Genomic DNA, 21,091 nt, shown 5'->3' with positions numbered 1-21,091 from the left:
TGATATGCAAAATATGCGAAAACAATGATATCAATCCCTGAAGGATTCAAATAATTGGCAAGAAGCCCAAATGTAACAATCAAATCTAAGTAAGGATGATTCTCAATTTAGTTCAAGTAGAAAACATGGTAAAAACATCTCTCGGGACGGACCAAGTCACAATTCCCAATAGTGTTGTACCCCACGCCCGTTATCCGGCGTGCAAGTCACCTCAATATAGTGTTACGATGTGAAATTCCGGGGTTTCAAACCCTCTGGACATCATTTACATCAATTACGCACCTCAAGACGGCCAAAAGTCTAGCTCGCTATACCCTTGCCTCTCGAATTGGCCTCTTCGTGCGTCGAATCTATCCAAAATCAGAACGAATATCACATTGTGTCGTATGAACAATACCCAATCAAAAATAACTGAAAAACATCCAAATCCCGAGCCCCAGGCCCACTTCTCGAAATTCAGAAAAATTAACATCAACGGAATCCTTATCTCGCCACGAGTCTATACATATAAAATTTACCAAAATCGGATATCAACTCGACCCTCAAATCTTCAAATCTTATTTTCAAATCCCTAGGCCTAAATCCCCAATTTACTCCTCAAAAACATGTAATCTAGTCGGATTATTCGATGATAATTCAATATTATGGAGTAGAAATAATCACAAATGACTTACCTCAAGATTTCCCGTGATTTCTTGCTCAAAAATCGCCCCAAGCCGTGTTCTTTCACAAGAAAAGCGTGAAAATGAGCTAAAACAAAATAGAACAGCACTAATAAAGCCCATTCTGGTCGCTAAAAGACCTTTCCGGTCGCTAAAGGTGCCAAATCTGGTCGCTAAAGGTGCACACCAGAACCTTCTGCACCAGCAACATTTATTTTCACTAAAAACGCTCTAACTCCACCATACGAACTCTGAATTCGATGATTCTTGTTCCTATGAGTCACAAATAATGATATGAACATAGTCCTTCAATCAAAACTCAATTCGGAGCTCGTTTGCTCAGTGTAATATCCATTTCGCTCGTTAAACAATTAATAGTTGTTTCGCGTCAAAAACCCAATCGTGACTTGATGAAATTAGACCAAACTTTCCAGATCAGTCCTATAATTCATTATCAAAATTTAGAAAGTCTCGAAATCAAATTTCAATCTTTAGAACTAAAAATGGACCTTTGGATCATTACGTGCTTATGCTCAAAACGGCAAAAATCTTCCAAAACTCTTCCAAAACTTATCCGAGCCTCATGTGACCTAGACCAAACATGCCAACACACCCTATAACATCATTCAAACTTTTTCTAATAAAAAAACTCCTCAAACAACATCAAAACCATCAATTCACATCGAATTCAAGCCTAAGTTTTCCAAAAACTTCCGAAACACGCATTTGATCAAAAACCCGACCAAATCACCTCCGAATTCAACTGAGACTATTCTTTCAAATTCAATCCGATTTTTTTTCCTGAAAACCAAAACCAACGATCTACATCAGTCATAATACATAACACGGGGCAAGTCATGCCCGAGAACTGGCGATCAAAGCGCAAAAGCTCAAAACGACTGGTCGGGTCGTTACAAGTTTATTATTAAATCTACTAAAGTATTGTATTGTTTATCTTCGGTATGTAATATATGTTCTCTACTACTAAAATTACACTTTATTACCGTATTATGTTTTAATATTCTATACTTCTTTTCTGGGTATATTTTTAAATCTAAATATTCTAGGTTCTTTAATTTATCTATTTTGTTCAACCTAATGGTATCCAAATTTTTCGGTTCTTAAAGAATTTTATTCTTTGATTTTCTAAATATATTTCTCCTTCTATAGGTTGTATTTTCCACTCTAAAGCTGATATGGTTTGTGAACTAATACTACGTTTTACTATATAACTTAGTTCTCTATTTATTTTTAGATCTGATTCTTTTATTTGTTTAGCTAATTCTAAAGTTGATATTAATAGAGTCTTAGTCTTTCGTAGTATTTTCTTTAATTCTTCTTTTCTCTATATATTTCTACCTAAAATCCAATAGTTACAAGCTATTTCTTTAGCTAAATGATGTTGTCTTAACATATATGTTACCCTAATGGGATATGTTTTATCTTATTTTTGATGGTTCGGATATAATCTTTTTCTTGTTGTATTTCAATATTAGTTCTTTCTATTTCAAAAAGAAGGAAATTTTGAAAATTTTCAGTATTTAAAATATCTAGTTCTGGGTTTTCAAAAAGCCTTTGTTGTGATTCTAATGTTTCTCTATATTCTCTGTTATTTCTAATGCTCTCAAAACTAATATATATTAGGTGGTGATGGTAACTTATGTATTTAGCAAAAATATGTTGTTTCATAAACTTTTTGGTTCGAAAATCTTCTTGCTCTAATACCAATATAAGAGGGGGTTTTGGATTAAAGTTAAAGTCTTAAAGTATAAAATGGTAGTGTATGTCTTTAGTGGGGTTAAAATCTTCTACTTAGATGGTATAGATGATATGATTGATGGTATGATAATATTAACAATATTAGATGCAGTTGTTTTCTATATATATATGAACAGATACTACTATTATGTTGTAGGTAGATAAAATGTACGGCCAAATCTACTATCGAATAGAATCTAGTTTCTATGTCTAATATAAATTCTTCTAAACTTTGGGTAAGGCTCCTAGCAAAGCTTTCTAGATGGGTATAATTATTATGATTAATGGACATTAACAATAAAATTATTTTTTGCAATTAAACTCTTATATTGTGAAAATCCTACTTGGTACTCTCTCTCTCTCTCTTTTTCTATAGACTTGTATAGTTACAATATTATCCAAATTATGAACTAAGATTATGTGATGACCAAAAATGTCATCTTTAAATTAAATAATCATCTCAGTATTTTTAGGACCTTGAAAAGCGGTATGAATAATTCCTCGACTTGCATGAGCAGTCCGTATAATTTTCCGGAAGGTTCTTATGTAAAAAAAAATGGATTAAATTGTGAACTAAAGCTTTAAAAACTCAATTGAGTTGACTTCGGTCAACATTTTGAGCAAACAAACTCGGATAAAAGTTTTGACAATTCCGGTAGTTCCATATCGTGAATGGGGACTTGGTCATATGCCTGAAAGTGAATTTGGAGGTCCCTAGATCAAATTATCGCCATTTAACGGAACCTAGAAATCTAACGCTAAAGATTTCTTAAGTTTGACAGGAGAGTTAACTTTTTGATATCAGGGTCGGAATCCAGTTATGAAAATTTTCATAGCTTCATTATGTCATTTATGACTAGTGTACAAAATTTGAAGTCAATCGAACTTGATTTGATAGGTTTTTGCATCGAATATAGAAGTTCGACGTACTTAGTTTCATTAGGCTTGAATTGGGGTGTGATTCACGGTTTTAGCATTATCTGATGTGATTTGAGGTTTCGACTAAGTCTGTATCATGTTTTAGGACTTGTTGGTGTATTTTGTTGAAGTCCCGAGGGCCTCGGGTGGATTTCGGAAGGTTAACGGATATAAAAAGGCTGCTGAATTTTCTCTTTGGACAGCTAATAATTTTTTTCACAGCATGTGAACAGTACCCGTAAACAGTCCCCGTGAACAGTCCCTCGTAAACAGTCTTATGAATAGTATCGTGAACAGGACCCCGTGGACAGTTTCGAAATTCTGGACAGAACGTTTATTTCTGAAAATAGGACATTTGTCAAATTGGAGCTCGGGAAGAGGCGATTTACGGGAGATTTTCAGAGAAAACAATGGGGTAAATGTTCTTAACTTAATTTTGGTTAGATTACCCGAATCTATTACTAGTTTTGGCATTTAATTGGTGATTTTAGTTGGGAAAAATCTTGAAAACCCTCTTGGTTTAATTTGAAGATTTGAGGGTCGAGTTGATGTCAGATTTTGGTAAAATTGGTATGGTTGGACTCGTGGTTGGATGAGGTTTCATATTCCGTAATTTTTATCAGGTTCCGAGATGTGGGCCCCACGGGCGAATTTTTAGTGCAATTTCGGATTTTAAATGGAAAATGTAGAATTTCATACGGAATTAATTCCTATAATTTTTATTGACTGAATCGAATTGTTTATGACTAGATTTGACAATTTCAGGCACGAATTCGCGAGGCAAAGGCTTGTTGGAATTTTGAATTGGTTGTAAAGCGAGGTAAGTGTTTGGTCTAACCTTAGCTTGAGGGATTAGGAGTTGTGTCTTATTTGCTACATTTTAATTGTGGAGTACGACATATAGGCATGGTGACGAGTATCTATACGTTGGTTTCAAGCATGCCCATGAGTTTTGTATTATAATTGTTATGACTCTGTTGTGATTTATTGCGCTCCATATGTTATTATCACCATTGTTCCCTTGCCGGGATGTTTGTTTGATATTATTGTTCCCTTGCCGAGATGTTTGTTTTGATAGTATTGTTCCCTTGCCGGGAAGTTGTTATACTGCTCTTGTTCCCTTGCCGGGATTCCTTGTGATTATTGTTGGCTTGTAACTGGGAGCGGGTGGTACGCCTACCATAAGATATAATGAAATGGGAGCGGGTGGTACGCTTACCACAAGATATAATGAAATGGAAGTGGATGGTATGCCTTCCACAAGATATAATAATATGGGAGCGGGTGGTACGCCTACCACGAGATACATGAAATGGGAGCGGGTGACACGCCTACCACGAGATACAGGAAATGGGATTGGGTTGCACGCCTGCAACAAGATGTGAAAAGAAAGTGAAATCTGCCTTTGTTTTCCTTATTCTTGTTAGTGGTTGTATTTTGATTCCTTTATAATTCTCTTGATATTCTATTTTTACCCTCTCTTTTTTATATGTTCAATACTCCAAATTTCAACAATTGTTACATTTTTAACTCAATTGATTTCTCAACTAAATTTTCCTTAAACCGTTTGAGGTTGTACTTTACTTAAAAGGAATTTATACTATGTTTTGATTTATTGATTTCTCATATTAAAGGTAATGATTCATTCGATATTGTACTTTAATTGAAAAGGGTATCTTCTTTATCAAATAATTTTTAAAAATAACTTCATCTTTTCTTATTGATTTCCTAATTGGGCTGGAAGTTGTACTCTACTTTATGTTAAGTGAATGAGGCGTCACAAGGTGACCTTTACTCAAAAGAATTATATTCGAAAGATAATTATTTGAAAGATATTTATTTAAAGGAAATATATTCGAAATTTATTCATTGAAAAGCATATTATCTTATAGATTATTACTTGACCGTCTGTGAAGCTGTGACACCAAATTCTAGGTAGAGTTGTATTTAGACTTCCACAGTTTTGTATTAAGATAAATTGTTCGATTTTATCTTCCGCTTAATTATTTTCGCTATTTGCATGATATCTACTCTTCACTGATAATGATTTAAAACTGGAAAAGATTAAGTAATTAGGATAATTTGGCTTGTCTAGCTGTGACGACCCAGCCAGTCGTCTCATGAGTTACCGCTCTGTTTCCCCATTTTAGCTTCTTTACGCTTCATTATCCGTGTTTTATATGATCAGGTTGATTAGTTCGAGTTCGGTGAGGATTTGGTAAGAAATGAGACACTTAGTCTCTTTTAAGAAGGTTTAAGTTGGAAAAGTCAACCGGATGTCGACTTATGTGTTAGAAGGCTCGGAAGTGAGTTCCGATAGTTCAGTTAGCTTCGGGAGGTGATTTGTGACTTAGGAGCGCGATTGAAATGGGTTTTGGAGTTGTAGAGAAGATTTAGGCTTCAATTGGCGAAATTAATATTTTGGCAAACTCCGGTTGATAGGCGAGATTTTGATATAGGGGTTGGAATAGAATTTTGAGAGTTGCAGTAGCTTCATTGTGTCATTTGGGATGTGTGTGTAAAATTTCAGGCCATTCGGACGAGATTTGATAGACCTTTTCATCGAAAGCATAATTTAAGAGTTCTTGGAGTTCTTAGGCTTGAATCCTATGTTAAATTGGTTATTTGATATTGTTGTAAGCGTTCCGAAGTGTTGAACAAGTTTGTACGATACCATGGGATGTGTTGGCACAATTAGTTTGAGGTTACGGGGGTCCCGGGTAGGTTTCGGGATGTTTTAGGCCAAAAATCATAGCTGTAGCAGGTCCAGGAGGGTTGCAGGCCCCGGAACTCACCCACGCGGTCCCCACAAAAATGAGTGCGCCCGCGGTGAGTGCTGTGCGGACCGCACAAAAGCGGGCGCGGCCGCGGTAGGCGTCGCGCGGACCGCACAAAAGTGGGCACGGCCACGGTGAACAACCTTCCTACTGGTCCATCTTCGGAAGCTAATATCTTATGATCTACAAGGAATTGTGAGGTGATTAAAAAGCGAAGATTGTATCCCTTCGTATCTAGTTTCCAGAAAGGTAAAGATATTGAAATTTGGACATCTTTAGCAAATGTTATGGCCAAAATACTAAAGTCTGTCACTGTAGAGGAAGGCCTGTGCGGCCGCGGTCGTTTTTGCACGGACTGCACTGGCTTGTGCAAACCGCGGTCGATTTGGTGCGGCCCGCGGTAGCTGAAATCTGAGGGGTACCTATAAATACGAGATTTTGGGTTTTATTTAATATTTTGACCTAGAGAGCTCGAATTTTGGCGATTTTTTGAAGGTTTTTCAAGAAATTCATCGGGGTAAGTGATTTTAACTCAGATTTGGCTAGAATACATGAATCTATCAGTGAATTCATCATTTAGTTCATGATTTGGGATGGAATTTGGGAAGAAAATTGTGAAACCTTTCAAAAATATAAAATGATGATTTGAAGGATCAAATGCTATCGGAATTGGATAATTTTGGTATGATTAGACTCGTGAGGGTATGAGGATTCTGAAAATGTAAATTTTACCCGATTCCGAGACATGGGCCTGGGCTCGGGTTTTGCTAGTTTCAGGATTTTTGATATTTTTCGAATGTTTTCGCTTGGGATTTGTTCCTCTAGCATATTGTGACGTATTCGTTCTAATTTTGGATAGATTCGACGCGCGTGGAGGCCAATTCGAGGGGCAAAGGCGTCACGAGCTAGAGAATTAGCCAGTTCGAGGTGAGTAATGGTTGTAAATGATATCCTGAGGGTTTGAAACGCCGGATTGCACATCGTAGTGCTATATTGAGGCAAGATACGCGCTGGATGATGAGCGTGGGGTCTTTCACTACTAGGGATTGTGACTTGGTCCATCCCGATTGATGATTTTACTGAATATTTGACTGAAATTCATTTGTTATCATCATGATTTGGGCTGATTGCCATATTTGGGCTTCGTGCCAACTATTTGAACCCTTCGGGGATTTTTATCACTGTTTCCTTACTACTTGACTTATTATTTGAACTCAGTCCTGTTGATATCTACTGTTTTACAAACTCATCCACTTTTACTCAGATTTGAAACTTAAATGATATTTCTAGATCATGTTTTGGGCTGAGAACTACTGTTTTACTAATGCCCAAGGGTCTTATGATGATTTCCGGACTGAGTGAGGCTGAGGGCCATATGTGAGGATATGTTAAGTGATATGAGGCTGAGGGCTTGAGTTACTATTTATGCCACGCAGTGGCTTGAGTGACATGAGGCCGAGTGATATGAGGTCGAGGGCCTGAGATACTTTATATGCCACGCGGTGGCTTAAGTGATGTGAGGATATGCTGAGTGATGATTCCATGAGGTGGCTTGATATAGCGCTTGGGACGTAAGGGGCCCCCTCTGGAGTCTGCACACCCATAGTGAGCACGGGTACCCATTGTTCTGAGTGATTGATGCTATGCCCTAGGGGCTGATATGAGTGATTGTGAGGTAGCACGAGGGGCTGATACTATTTTGATAGTGAGCCCGAGGGGCTGATACTGTTCTGAGTGATTGATACTGAGCCCGATGGGCTGATACTGTACTGAGAGTGAGCCTGAGGGGCTGATACTATTTTGAGCGATTGATACTGTGCCCGAGGGGTGGATTTATACTTGTTATTTACCTGTTAAATTACCGATTTTACTTGTTTTAAAAGGAATATCATTTGATTTCTTCAGTGATTTACTACTTTAAGTGATTTTTACTGCTTGATATAGAATTGCTTTGTGCCTTTATGTGTTTTCATACTTTCAGCCATTATTTATAATTATTACTCACTGAGTCGGAGTACTCACATTACTCCCTGCACCGTGTGTGCAGATTCAGGCATAGCAGAGTCCGCACCTGAGCGCTGATTCCGTCCAGGCTAGGCGGTGATTTGGAGTTACGAGGTAGCTGTTGACATCCGCAGCCCCTTGTCTCCCTTATCCTCTATCATTTATGTTTTCTTCAGACTGTTGTATCGGATTTCGTACTTTGTAGACTTATAGCAGATTCTATAGTAGCTCATGACTTGTGACACCCCGGTTTGGGCTATGTCGGGATGGTTCTTGCGGTTACTATCGTTAAATTCCGCAATTTATGAATATTATATTATATGTTATTACTGTTTATGATGATTAACTATTTATAAGAGCTGTTTCGTTTTGGTCTGGCTGGCCTTTTCTTCACGAGAGGCACCATCACGACCGGGTTCGGGGGTTGGGTCGTGACAAGTTAGTATCAGAGCCTAGGTTACATAGGTCTCACGAGTCATAAGCAGGTTTAGTAGAGTCTCGCGGATCGGTACAGAGACGTCTGTATTTATCCTCGAGAGGCTGCAGAACCTTTAGGAAAAACTTCATATTCTTGAAACTCCTGTCGTGCGAACTTGTTGATCCGAATGCTAAACTTCTGATATTCAATTCTCTCACAGATGGCGAGGACTCGCGCTACCGGACAAGGTGGACGACCACCAGTGCCACCCACTGAGGCCACCATAGGCTGTGGACGCGGTCGTGGACGTGGTAGAGGCAGAGCAGCGAGGGCAGCACCTGTTGATCCACCAGCTGCCCCGACTTCGGATCAGGCTCCAGCAAAACCAGTTCAGGCACCAGCTGTGCCTATCGTGGTTCCGGGTCTTCAGGAGTCCTTGGCACAGATCTTATCAGTTTGCACTGGCCTGGCTCAAGCAGTTTCAGTCACTACAGCAGCAGCTAATTCACGGGCCGGGGGAGGCAATCAGACCCCCGCTGCTCGCACACCTGAGTAGGTAGTGCAGGGACTACAAATACCGGGGGCACCTCCAGCTCAGCCGGTTGCATCGTCTTGAGAGGTTTGGTAGACTCTAGCCTCCGTCATTTAGTGGTGCCGAGGGCGAGGATGCCCAGGGTTTTCTTGATAAGTGTCAGTGGATGCTCCGTACAATAGGGATTCTTGAGACTAGTGGTGTGGAATTTACCACCTTTCAGTTTACTGGGGCTGCTTTTACATGGTGGGAGGCGTATGAGAGGCGTAGGCCGGTTGGAGCAGCGCCCCTTACTTGGCAGCAGTTCTCCACTCTCTTCTTGGAGAAGTATGTGCCACAGTCCCATAGAGAGGAGCTACGTAGACAATTTGAGTGGTTGCAATAGGGGGATATGACTATGTCACAGTATGAGTCGAGGTTTTCTGAGTTGGCTCGTCATGCCATTTGGATGGTTCCGACAGATCGTGAGAGGATCATGAGATTTGTTGATGGCCTTAACTATCACCTCCATATTCATATGACCCGAGAGAGGGTGTTGGGTGCTACATTCAAGGAGGTGGTCGATATCGCTCGTAAGATTGAGACAGTTTGCCCTCAGGATCGAGAGGAGAGGGAGGCCAAGAAGCCTCGAGGATCTGGCAGTTATAGTGGTGCTTCATCGAGGGGCCAGTTTCAGCATGGTAGAGGCCGTTCTTTCAGGCCTGCTCAGTAAGCCCGCCTAGAGTATCACGAAGCATCTTCGGGTCATGGTCATCATGGATCTCAGCGGGGCCAGTCATCACTCAGTGCCCTTCTAGCCTAGAGTTCATCTCGTGCCCCTTCAGCTCAGGGTTCTTCTATGCCGAGTGCATCAGCTGGTCACTCCGGTGTGAGGGGTTCCCTTTAGTCCCCTTCTCCAACACCTGGGAGTTGTTTTGAGTGTGTAGAGTTTGGACATGTGTGGAGGCAGTGTCCTCATTGTGTTGCTAGTTCGTCCCAGCAGAGGGGTCAGCCCTCGACTTTTGCTCTAGTTACTTCACCACCCGCCCAACCAGCTAGGGGTAGAGGTCAGGTAGCCAGGGGTCGCCCTAGAGGGGGAGGTCGATCAGGGGGCAGTCAGGCCCATTTCTATGCACTCCCGGGTAGACCCGACGCCATTGCTTCGGATGTTGTCATTACAGGTATTGTTTCAGTCTTCCATAGAGATGCCTTTGTATTATTTGATCCCGATTCCACCTTTTCTTATGTGTCATCATACTTTGCTCATTATTTGGGTACGCCCTGTGAGTTTTTTGCTTTACCTATTTATGTATCTACCTCGGTGGGTGATACTGTTGTTGTAGACCGTGTGTAACGGTCATGTGTGGTGACTATTGGGGTTTTGGAGACCCAAGCAGATCTATTTCTATTGAGCATGGTGGATTTTGATGTCATTTTGGGCATGGATTGGCTATCTCCGTGTCGTGCTATTTTAGACTGTCATGCTAAGACAGTCACTTTGGCTATGTCGGGTGTACCGCGGATCGAGTGGCATGGTGTGACTGATTATGTTCCTAGTAAAGTGATATCCTTCTTGAAGGCCCAACGTATAGTTGGGAAGGGTTGCCTTTCATATCTAGCATTTGTGAGGGATGTTGGAGTTGAGACTCCTAGTATTGATTCTGTTCCAGTTGTGAGGGATTTTCCCGATGTTTTTCTTGCAGACCTGTCGGGCATGTTACCGGACAAGGATATTGATTTTGGTATTGACCTGGTGCCGGGCACTCAGCCTATTTCTATTCCGCCGTATCGTGTGGCACCAGCAAAGTTGAAGGAATTGAAAGAACAACTTTAGGAACTCCTAGATAAGGGGTTCATTCGGCCTAGTGTGTCACCTTGGGGTGCGCCCGTTCTGTTTATGAATAAGAAGGATGGCACAATGAGAATGTGCATCGATTATAGGCAATTTAACAAAGTAACAATTAAGAACAAGTATCATTTGCCTCGCATTGATGATTTACTTGATCAGCTTCAGGGAGAGAGAGTGTTCTCCAAGATTGATCTCCGTTCGGGCTATTACCAGTTGAAGATTAGGGGTTCAAATTTCTTAAGACTGCTTTCAAGACCAGATATGGTCATTACGAGTTTCTTATTATGTCTTTCGGGCTAACCAATGCCCCAGCAGCATTCATGCATTTGATGAACAACGTGTTTCGGCCTTATCTTGATTCGTTCGTTATAGTATTCATTGATGATATCCTGGTGTACTCGCATAGTCAGGAGGAGCAACGGATCATTTGAGAGTTGTGTTGCAGAGATTGAGGGAGGAGAAGCTTTATGCAAAGTTCTCCAAGTGTGAGTTTTGGCTCAGTACAGTGGCTTTCTTGGGACACGTGGTGTCCAGCGAGGGTATTCAGGTTGACCCAAAGAAGATAGAGGCGGTTCAGAGTTGGCCTAGACCATCCTCAGCCACAGAGATTCGTAGCTTTCTTGGGTTAGCAGGCTATTATCGCTGGTTTGTTCAGGGATTTTCATCCATTGCATCGCCCTTGACCAAGTTTACTCAGAAGAGTGCTCCATTTGAGTGGTCGTACGAGTGTGAGTAGAGCTTTCAAAAGCTCAAGACAGCCTTGACCACAGCTCTAGTGTTGGTTTTGCCATCAGCTTCGGGTTCATATACTGTGTATTGTGATGCTTTGAGAGTTGGGATTGGTTGTGTCTTGATGCAGGAGGGTAGAGTTATTGCTTATGCTTCTCGTCAGTTAAAGCCCCATGAGAAGAACTACCCCGTTCATGATTTGGAGTTGGCTGCCATAGTTCATGCATTGAAGATTTGGAGGCATTACTTGTATGGCGTATCTTGTGAAGTGTTCACTGATCATTACAGTCTTCAGCATTTATTCAAGCAAAAGGATCTTAATTTGAGGTAGCGGAGATGGTTGGAGTTGCTTAAGGATTATGATATCACTATATTGTACCATCCGGGAAAGGCCAATATGGTGGCCGATGCATTGAGCCGAAAGGCAGTGAGCATGGGGAGTTTGGCATATATTCTAGTTGGGGAGAGACCCCTTGCAGTTGATGTTCAAGCCTTGGCCAATCGGTCCATGAGATTGGATATTTCGGAGCCCAGTCGGGTGTTGGCATGTGTGGTTTCTCGGTCTTTCTTATATGATCGCATCAAAGAGCGCCAGTATGATGATCCTCATTTGCTTGTCCTTAAGGACAGAGTTCAGCATGGTGATGCCAGAGATGTGACCATCAGTGATGATGGTGTGATGAGGATGCAGGGCCGGATTTGTATGCCCAATGTGGATGAACTTAGAGCGTTTATTCTGGAAGAGGCCTATAGCTCGCGGTATTCTATCCATCCGGGTGTCGGGAAGATGTATCAGGATTTGATGCAGCACTATTGGTGGAGAAGAATGAATAAAGATATCGTGGGATTTGTAGCTCGGTGTCTCAATTGTCAGTAGGTGAAATATGAGCATCAGAGACCGGGTGGCTTGCTTCAGCAGATGAATATTCCCGAGTGGAAGTAGGAGAGAGTCACCATGGATTTTGTGAGTGGTCTTCCTCAGACTTTGAAGAAGTTCGTTGCTATTTGGGTGATTGTGGATAGACTGACCAAGTCCGCGCACTTCATCCCTGTGTGTACTACCTATTCTTCAGAGCGGTTGGCAGGGATTTATATCCGGGAGATTGTTTGGTTGAATGGTGTTCCGGTCTCCATCATCTCAGATAGAGGTACTCAGTTTACTTCCCAGTTTTGGAAATCTGTTCAGCGAGAGTTGGGTACTCAGGTGGAGTTGAGCACAGCTTTTCATCCTCAGACGGACGGACAGTTCGAGCGTACGATTCAGATATTGGAGAACATGTTGTGTGCTTGTGTTATTGACTTTGGAGGTTCATGGGATGAGTTTCTACCGCTTGCAGAGTTTGCTTACAATAACAACTACCAGTTGAGTATTCAGATGGCTCCGTATGAGGCTTTGTACGGGAGGCGGTGTAGATCTCCGGTTGGTTGGTTCGAGCCTGGCAAGGCTAGACTATTGGGGACAGATTTGGTTCAGGATGCCTTAGAGAAGGTGAAGGTGATTCAGGAGAGGCTTCGTACAGCGCAGTCGCGTCAGAAGAGTTATGCTGACCGGAAGGTTCGAGATATGTCCTATATGGTTGGTGAGAAGGTCTTGCTGAAGGTATCTCCCATGAAGGGTGTTATGAGGTTTGGGAAGAAAGGTAAGTTGAGTCCGCGGTTCATTGGGCCTTTTGAGGTGCTTTGGAGGATTGGGGAGGTGGCTTATGAGCTTGCTTTGCCACCCAGCCTATCGAGTGTGCATCTGGTATTTCATATTTCTATGCTCCGGAAGTATATTGGGGATCCGTCTCATGTTTTGAACTTCAGCACGGTTTAGTTGGATGATGATTTGACCTTTGATGTGGAACCAGTAGCTATTTTGGGTCGCCAGGTTCGGAAGTTGAGGTCAAAGGATATAACTTCAGTGAAAGTACAGTGGAGAGATCGGCCCGTGGAGGAGGCTACCTGGGAGACCGAACGGGAGATACAGAGAATATATCCTCATCTGTTTGAGGCTTCAGGTATGTTTCTTGACTCGTTCGAGGACGAAAGTTTGTTTAATTTGGGGAGGATGTGACGACCCGGCCAGTCGTCTCATGAGTTACTGCTCTGTTTTCCCATTTCAGCTTCTTTATGCTTCGTTATTCGTGTTTTATGTGATCGGGTTGATTAGTTCGAGTTCAGAGAGGAATTGGTAAGAAATGAAACACTTAGTCTCTTTTAAGAAGGTTTAAGTTGGAAAAGTCAACCGGATGTCGACCTATGTGTTAGAAGGCTCGGAAGTGAGTTCTGATGGTTCGGTTAGCATCAGGAGGTGATTTGTGACTTAGGAGCGCGATCAGAATGGGTTTTGGAGTTGTAGAGAAGATTTAGGCTTGAATTGGCGAAATTGATATTTTTGCAAATTCCGGTTGATAGGCGAGATTTTGATATAAGGGTCAGAATGGAATTTCGAGAGTTGCAGTAGCTTCGTTGTGTCATTTGGGATGTGTGTGTAAAATTTCAGGTCATTCGGACGAGATTTGATAGACCTTTTGATCGAAAGCATAATTTAAGAGTTCTTGGAGTTCTTAGGCTTGAATCCTATGTTAAATTGGTGATTTGATGTTGTTGTAAGCGTTCCGAAGTGTTGAACAAGTTTGACAATGTCATGGGATGTGTTGGTACAATTATTTTGAAGTTTCGGGGGTCCTGGGTAGGTTCCGGAATATTTTAGGCCAAAAATCATAGCTGTAGTAGGTCCAGGAGGATTGCAGGCCCCGGAACTCACCCACGCGGTCTGCACAAAAATGAGTGAACCCGCGGTGAGTGCTGTACGGACCGCACAAAAGGGGGCGCGGCCGCGGTAGGCGGACCGCACAAAAGTGGGCGCAGCCGTGGTGAAGAACCTTCCCGCTGGTCCGACTTCGGAAGCTCATATCTTTTGATCTACAAGGAATTTTGAGGTGATTCAAAAACAAAAGTTGTAGCCTTCGTGTCTAGTTTCCAGAAAAGTAAAGATATTGCAATTTGGACATCTATAGAAAACGTTATGGCCAAAATACTAAAACCTATCACTACAGAGGAAGGCGTGTGCGGCCGCGGTCGTTTTTGCGCGGACCGCGGTCGATTTGGTGCGGCCCGCGGTAGCTGAAATCTGAGGAGTACCCTATAAATACAAGGTTTTGGATTTTATTTAATATTTTAACCTAGAGAGCTCGGATTTTGGCAATTTTTCAAAGGTTTTTCATGAAATTCATCGGGGTAACTGATTTTAACTCAAGTTTAGCTAGAATACATGAATCTATCACTGAATTCATCATTTAATTCGTGATTTGGGAAGAAAATTGTGAAACCTTTAAAAAATATAAAATGATAATTTGAAGGATCAAATGGTATCGGAATTGGATAATTTTGGTATGGTTAGACTCGTAAGGGTATGAGGATTCTGAAAATGTAAATTTTACCCTATTCTAAGACGTGGGCCCGGGGCTCGGGTTTTGCTAATTTCAGGATTTTTGATATTTTTCGAATGTTTTCGCTTGGGATTTTTTCCCTTAGCATATTGTAACGTATTCGTTCTGATTTTGGATAGATTCGACGCGTGTGGAGGCTAATTCAAGGGGCAAAGGCATCACGAGCTAGAGAATTAGCCAGTTCGAGGTGAGTAATGATTGTAAATGATGTCCTGAGGGTTTGAAACCCCAGATTGCACATCGTAGTGCTATATTGAGGCAAGATACGCGCTGGATGATGAGCGTGGGGTCTTTCATTACTGGGGATTGTGACTTGGTCCATCCCGATTGATGATTTTACCGAATATTTGACTGAAATTCATTTATTATTATCATGATTTGGTTTGATTGCCATATTTGGGCTTCGTGCCAACTATTTGAACCCTTCGGGGATTTTTATCATTGTTTCCTCACTGCTTGACTTATTATTTTAACTCAGTCCTGTTGATATCTACTGTTTTAGAAACTCATCCACTTTTACTCAGATTTGAAACTTAAGTGATATTTCTAGATCATGTTTTGGGCTGAGAACTTGTAACGACCCGATCAATCGTTTTGAACTTTTGCACTTTGATCGCCAGTCTTCGGGCATGACTTGCCTCGTTTATACATTATGCCTTAAGTAAATCGTTGGTTTTGGTTTTCAGGGTAATCGAAATGAATTTGGAAGAACAGTTCTCAATTTGAAGCCTTAAATTTGAAAGGTTTGACCAAAATTTGACTTATGTGTATTTGATATAGGATGAGAATTTTTATGATTTGGTTGGCTCTGTTAGGTGATTTGGGACTTAGGAGCGTGATCGGAATGCATTTTGGAAATCCGTGGAAGGTTTAGGCTTGGATTGGCGAAATTGATATTTCGGCGATTTCCGGTTGATATGTGAGATTTTGATATAAAGGTTGGAATGAAATTCCGAGAGTTGCAGTAGCTTCGTTATGTCATTTATGACTTGTTGCAAAATTTGGGGTCAATCGGACCTGATTTGATATGTTTCGGCGTTGTTTGTGGGATTTGAAATTTCTAAGTTCTTAAGCTTGAATCCGAAGTTGATTTGGTGTTTTAATGTTATTTTGAGTGATTCGAAAGCTCGACTAGGTATTAATGAGTTGGTATGTTTGGGTTGAGGTCTGATGGCTCCGGGTGTGTTTCGGGTGAGTTTTGAGCGAGTACGGACATTTCAGAACTTAAAAAATGGATGGGGGCAGAATTGCTAATGCTGGCCGTGGTAGAATTAGCGCTGGGCGCGGAAAATGGTCGCTGGCCGCGGTCATGAAGATCCGCAGATCGTTGGTCCAACTTCGGAAGCTCATATCTTTTGATACACAAGGAATTTTGAGATGATTCAAAAATTCATGTTGTAGGCCTTCGTTTCTAGTTTTCGGAAAGGTAAAGATATCGTAATTTCGACATTTGTAGCAAAAGTTATGGCCACAATACTAAAGCCTATCACTACAGAGGGAGGCCTGTGCGGCCGCGGTCATTTTTGCGCGGACCGCACTGGCTTGTGCGGACCGCGGTCGATTTGGTGCGGCCCACGGTAGCTGAAATCTGAGGGGGTACCTATAAATACGAGGTTTTGGGTTTTATTTAATAGTTTGACCTAGAGAGCTCGGATTTTGGCGATTTTTCGAAGGTTTTTCAAGAAATTCATCGGGTAAGTGATTTTAACTCAGATTTGGCTAGAATACATGAACCTATCACTGAATTCATCATTTAATTCGTGATTTGGGATGGAATTTGGGAAGAAAATTGTGAAACTATTATTATTATGGATCGGGCTGAAGGAGCCCCTTCGGAGTCTGCACAACTCCAGTGAGCGCAGTCGACTATTATTATTATGGATCGGGCTGCACGACGCAGCGGTATATATATTTATTGATTCGATTATCGTGTGAAGTATATGAATTGAGAACTGAGGATAAGAACAAATAGATGAATTGAAATGCTTGAGGAGCTGATTTATACTGATTATATCTGTTTTAGCTGGTTTAAAGAATTTCACATGATTTCCTCATTCACTGCTGCTTAAATAATTTAACTGTTTTGATATAGAACTGTTTAGTGCCTTTACGTGGTTTCATACTGTCAGCCATTATTTATTGTTATTACTCACTGAGTCGGAGTACTCACATTACTCCCTGCACCATGTGTGCAGGTACAGATATTCCAGAGGCATAGAGCGAGCTTTCTTGTCATTTTGTTTTCATCGGAGTTATCGAAGTAGCTGTACGGCGTTCGCTGACCCGATTTCTCCTTCTATCTCCACTTATTATTCCGCATTTTCGACATATTTCTGTATTAGATTGTTGAAACCTTGTATTAGAGACTCAGACTTGTGACACCGGATCAGTGGGCTGTTTTACAGAAATTTTTCGTGATTATGGTTTCCGCACATTTCATCTGTTAAATCCACACTTCTATTTATATTAAATTGGTATTAAATCCCAAAAATTAGTATTGAATTACAAAGAAAGAGATTGTGAGATGTTAATTAGTCGGGCTTGCCTAGCATTGTGTTGGGCGCCATCACGGTCGGGGTTGGGTCGTGACAAGTTGGTATCAGAGCCTAAGTTACTTGGTCTCGCGAGTCATGAGTCGGTTTAGTAGAGTCTCGCGGATCGGTACGGAGACATTTGTATTTATCCTCGAGAGGCTGCAGAACCTTTAGGAAAACTTCATATTCTTGAATTCTTATCGTGCGTCCTTGATTCAGCTTGAAAAATAACTCTTGAAATTCCTTCCACGCGTTCGTATGCGCGCATGAGCGCTTAGTATCAAATGTGCATCAATGGCTTGCGATTCCCTGATCGAGGGGCGAGATATGATCTCTGTGAGTTTGATGTTGGGCCAGTCTAGAGGACTTGAGGCCGGATCTTTGCCTATGGCTTTAGCACCGAGGTGCTGATTGTATGAGAAAGTGTTTTGAACTTATATGTGCGGTATTGTCCCTATTAGTAGAAGTGATGGCTGACAACTATGTGATGAGTATGTCGGTACTGCGAAAGGTATCTATATGACTTGAAAGTGACGAGGAAGGTCTGATGGATGATAGATGAACTATTAAGTGTTTGATTTCCATTGTGGTTGGATGTGTAGCCCCAAGTTATGGGCGTGTGAAGAATTTTTTCATGTCTCCTAGTTGGAGTGAAGTAAATTTCATGTTGCGGTATGAGTTCAGACTTAGGAAGATTAAGTGACTGTGTAATGTGTATGACGGTGGAAGGTAACAGAAATGTTATATTGAGGCGAAGCAGGTGGGTTGTCTCCTGCGGTGTTCTGAGATTGTGTGATCCTTATGCTGTCTGTTAGAAGATCTCCTTCACAAGTGAAACATATGTGTTGAAATTTAAATTTGGGTCACTTAATAGAGTGGGCTTAACTGTTACGAGAGTGAATGCGAGATTTATATAGAGTTAAAGTACCCGATGGTCAGTGTTTCAAGAGCTTATGAAGGACTAAGTCTAATCTCACTATGGTATTATGGAAACAATAGAGTATACGCGTTATAAGTTATGGTGCGTGTTTTGATCTATGGATTTTAGCCAAGTGGGGGAGTCCGCTATTGAATATTTGATTGCACGGTTATGTGCTCTAATGGTTCCAGTTTGAGGCGTATTTGTGAATCAGTTATGGCTCGAGTAAAGAAAATTTCAATAAAGGTTATGTGGACAGAGGAGTGTGAGGTAAGCTTTCAGAAGCTTAATATAGCTTTGACTACAGCCCCAATTTTGATACTACCTACAGGTTCGGGGTCTTACATGGTCTATTGTGATGCATCGAGGATTGGCCTTGGAGCAGTTTTGATGCAGGACTGTAGGGTGATTGCCTACACGTCCAGACAGTTGAAGGTTCACGAGAAGAATTATCCGATCCATGACCTTGAGTTAGCTGTCATTGTTCATGCCCTAAAGATCTGACATCATTATTTGTACGGGGTTCCTTGTGAGATTTATAGTGATCATCAGAGCTTGCAGCACTTGTTCAAGCAAAAGGATCTAAATTTATGCCAGACGAGATAGTTAGAGTTGCTGAAGGACTATGATATCACTATTTTGTATCACCCGGGCAAGGCCAATGTGGTGGTCGTTGCCTTAAGTCGATGGGTAGAGAGTTGGGGAGTTTGGATAATTCACCCGCATTGGAAAGGCCTATTGTGATGGATGTTCAGGCCTTAACCAGCCAGTTTGTGAGATTGGATCTTTCGGAACCCAGTCGGGTTCTAGATTACGTGCTTTCTCGGTCTTCCTTATTTGATCGTATTAGGGAGCATTAGTATGATCACTCTAATTTGCTTGTCCTCAAGGACAAGGTTCAGCATGGTGATGCCAAAGATGTGACTATTGGTGTTGACGGGGTATTGAGGATGCAGGATCAGATTTGTGTACCCAATGTTGATGGGCTTCGGGAGTTAATTCTAGAGGAGGCCCACAGTTTGCGATATTCCATCCATCCGGGTACCGCGAAGATGTACCAGGATTTGAGGCAGCACTATTGGTGGAGGCGGATGAAGAAAGATATAGTTGGGTTTGTAGCTTGGTGCCTCAATTGTCAGCATGTGAAGCATGAGCACCAGAGATCGGGTGGGTTGCTTCAGTAGATAGAGATTCCGGAGTGGAAGTGGGAGCGGATCACCATGGACTTTGTAGTTGGGCTCCCACAGACTTTGAGAAAGCTCAATGATGTTTGGGTGATTGTGGATCGGCTGACCAAGTCCACGCACTTCATTCCTGTGTGTACTACCTATTCTTCGGAGCGTCTAGAAGAGATTTATATCAGGGAGATTATTCATCTACATGGTATTCCAGTTTCCATCATTTTAGATAGAGGTACTCATTCACATCACGGTTCTGGAGGGCCGTCCAGTATGAGTTGGGTACTCGGGTGGAGTTGAGTACAACATTTCACCCTCAGATGGGCGGACAGTCCCAGCATACTGTTCAGATTCTTGAGGATATGCTCCGTATGTGTGTGATTGAGTTTGGAGGGTCTTGGGATCAATTCTTGCCATTGGCAGTGTTTTCTTACAACAACAACTATTAGTCCAGCATTCAGATGGCACCGTATAAGGCTTTATATGGTAGGCGGTGTAGATCCCTGGTGGGTTGGTTTGAGCCGGGTGAGGCTAGATTGTTGGGCACAGACTTGGTTCAGGATAATTTGGAAAAGGTTAAGGTGATTCAGGATAGACTCTGTACAACCCAGTCCAGACAGAAGAATTACGCAGACGGGAAGGTTAGTGATGTTTCCTATATGGTTGGAGAGCGGGTTCTGCTTTGGGTATCGCCTATGAATGGCGTCATGATATTTGGGAAGAAAGGGAAGTTGAGTCCGAGGTTTATTGGCCCTTTTAAGATATTGAGGCGTGCTGGGGAGGTTGCTTATGAGCTTGGCTTACCTCCCAGCTTGGCAGGAGTTCATCCGGTATTTCAAGTTTCGATGCTCCGGAGGTACCACGGTGATTCGTCGCACGTATTGGATTGGAGTCGAGTATTCGTGGCAAGAGCGTGGTTTCAGGTTGATTTGAGCTGGTTCGAGGTAAGTGGCTTGCCTAACCTTGTGTGGAGGACCTTCCCCTTAAGATTTGGTTTATTTGATAATTGAAATGCCTTGTACGTGAGGTGACGAGTGCGTACTTGAGCTAATTGTTGAAAATCCGATTTTCTTTAAGTAATTTTAATTGTGTTCCTTTTTCCTGTTTTATACTACTTGCAAATTTAAGTCCGTTGTTAACTTAGAAAAATCATGTTTAATTGACTTAATTGCTTACTTGCTTAAACTGCCTTAATTGTATTATGTGAAGCATGTTAGGTTAGACTTACCTGTTTTACTTGGTACGAAATTGAGCTTAGTTGAGTATTCTTTGTGTTGTTGTTGTGTGTTTTACTTTGGGACTACGGGACGGCATCACGGGAGATCCCCTATACGCATTTATAATTTGAGCTGAGGTGCGGGATACCAAGAGATCCCTGGCACGTATATTGAGGATATCAA

The sequence above is a fragment of the Nicotiana tabacum genome, chromosome 10, assembly GCF_000715075.1.
Source record: "Nicotiana tabacum cultivar K326 chromosome 10, ASM71507v2, whole genome shotgun sequence".
NCBI lineage: Eukaryota > Viridiplantae > Streptophyta > Magnoliopsida > Solanales > Solanaceae > Nicotiana > Nicotiana tabacum.
Note: the sequence above shows the minus strand (reverse complement) of the source record.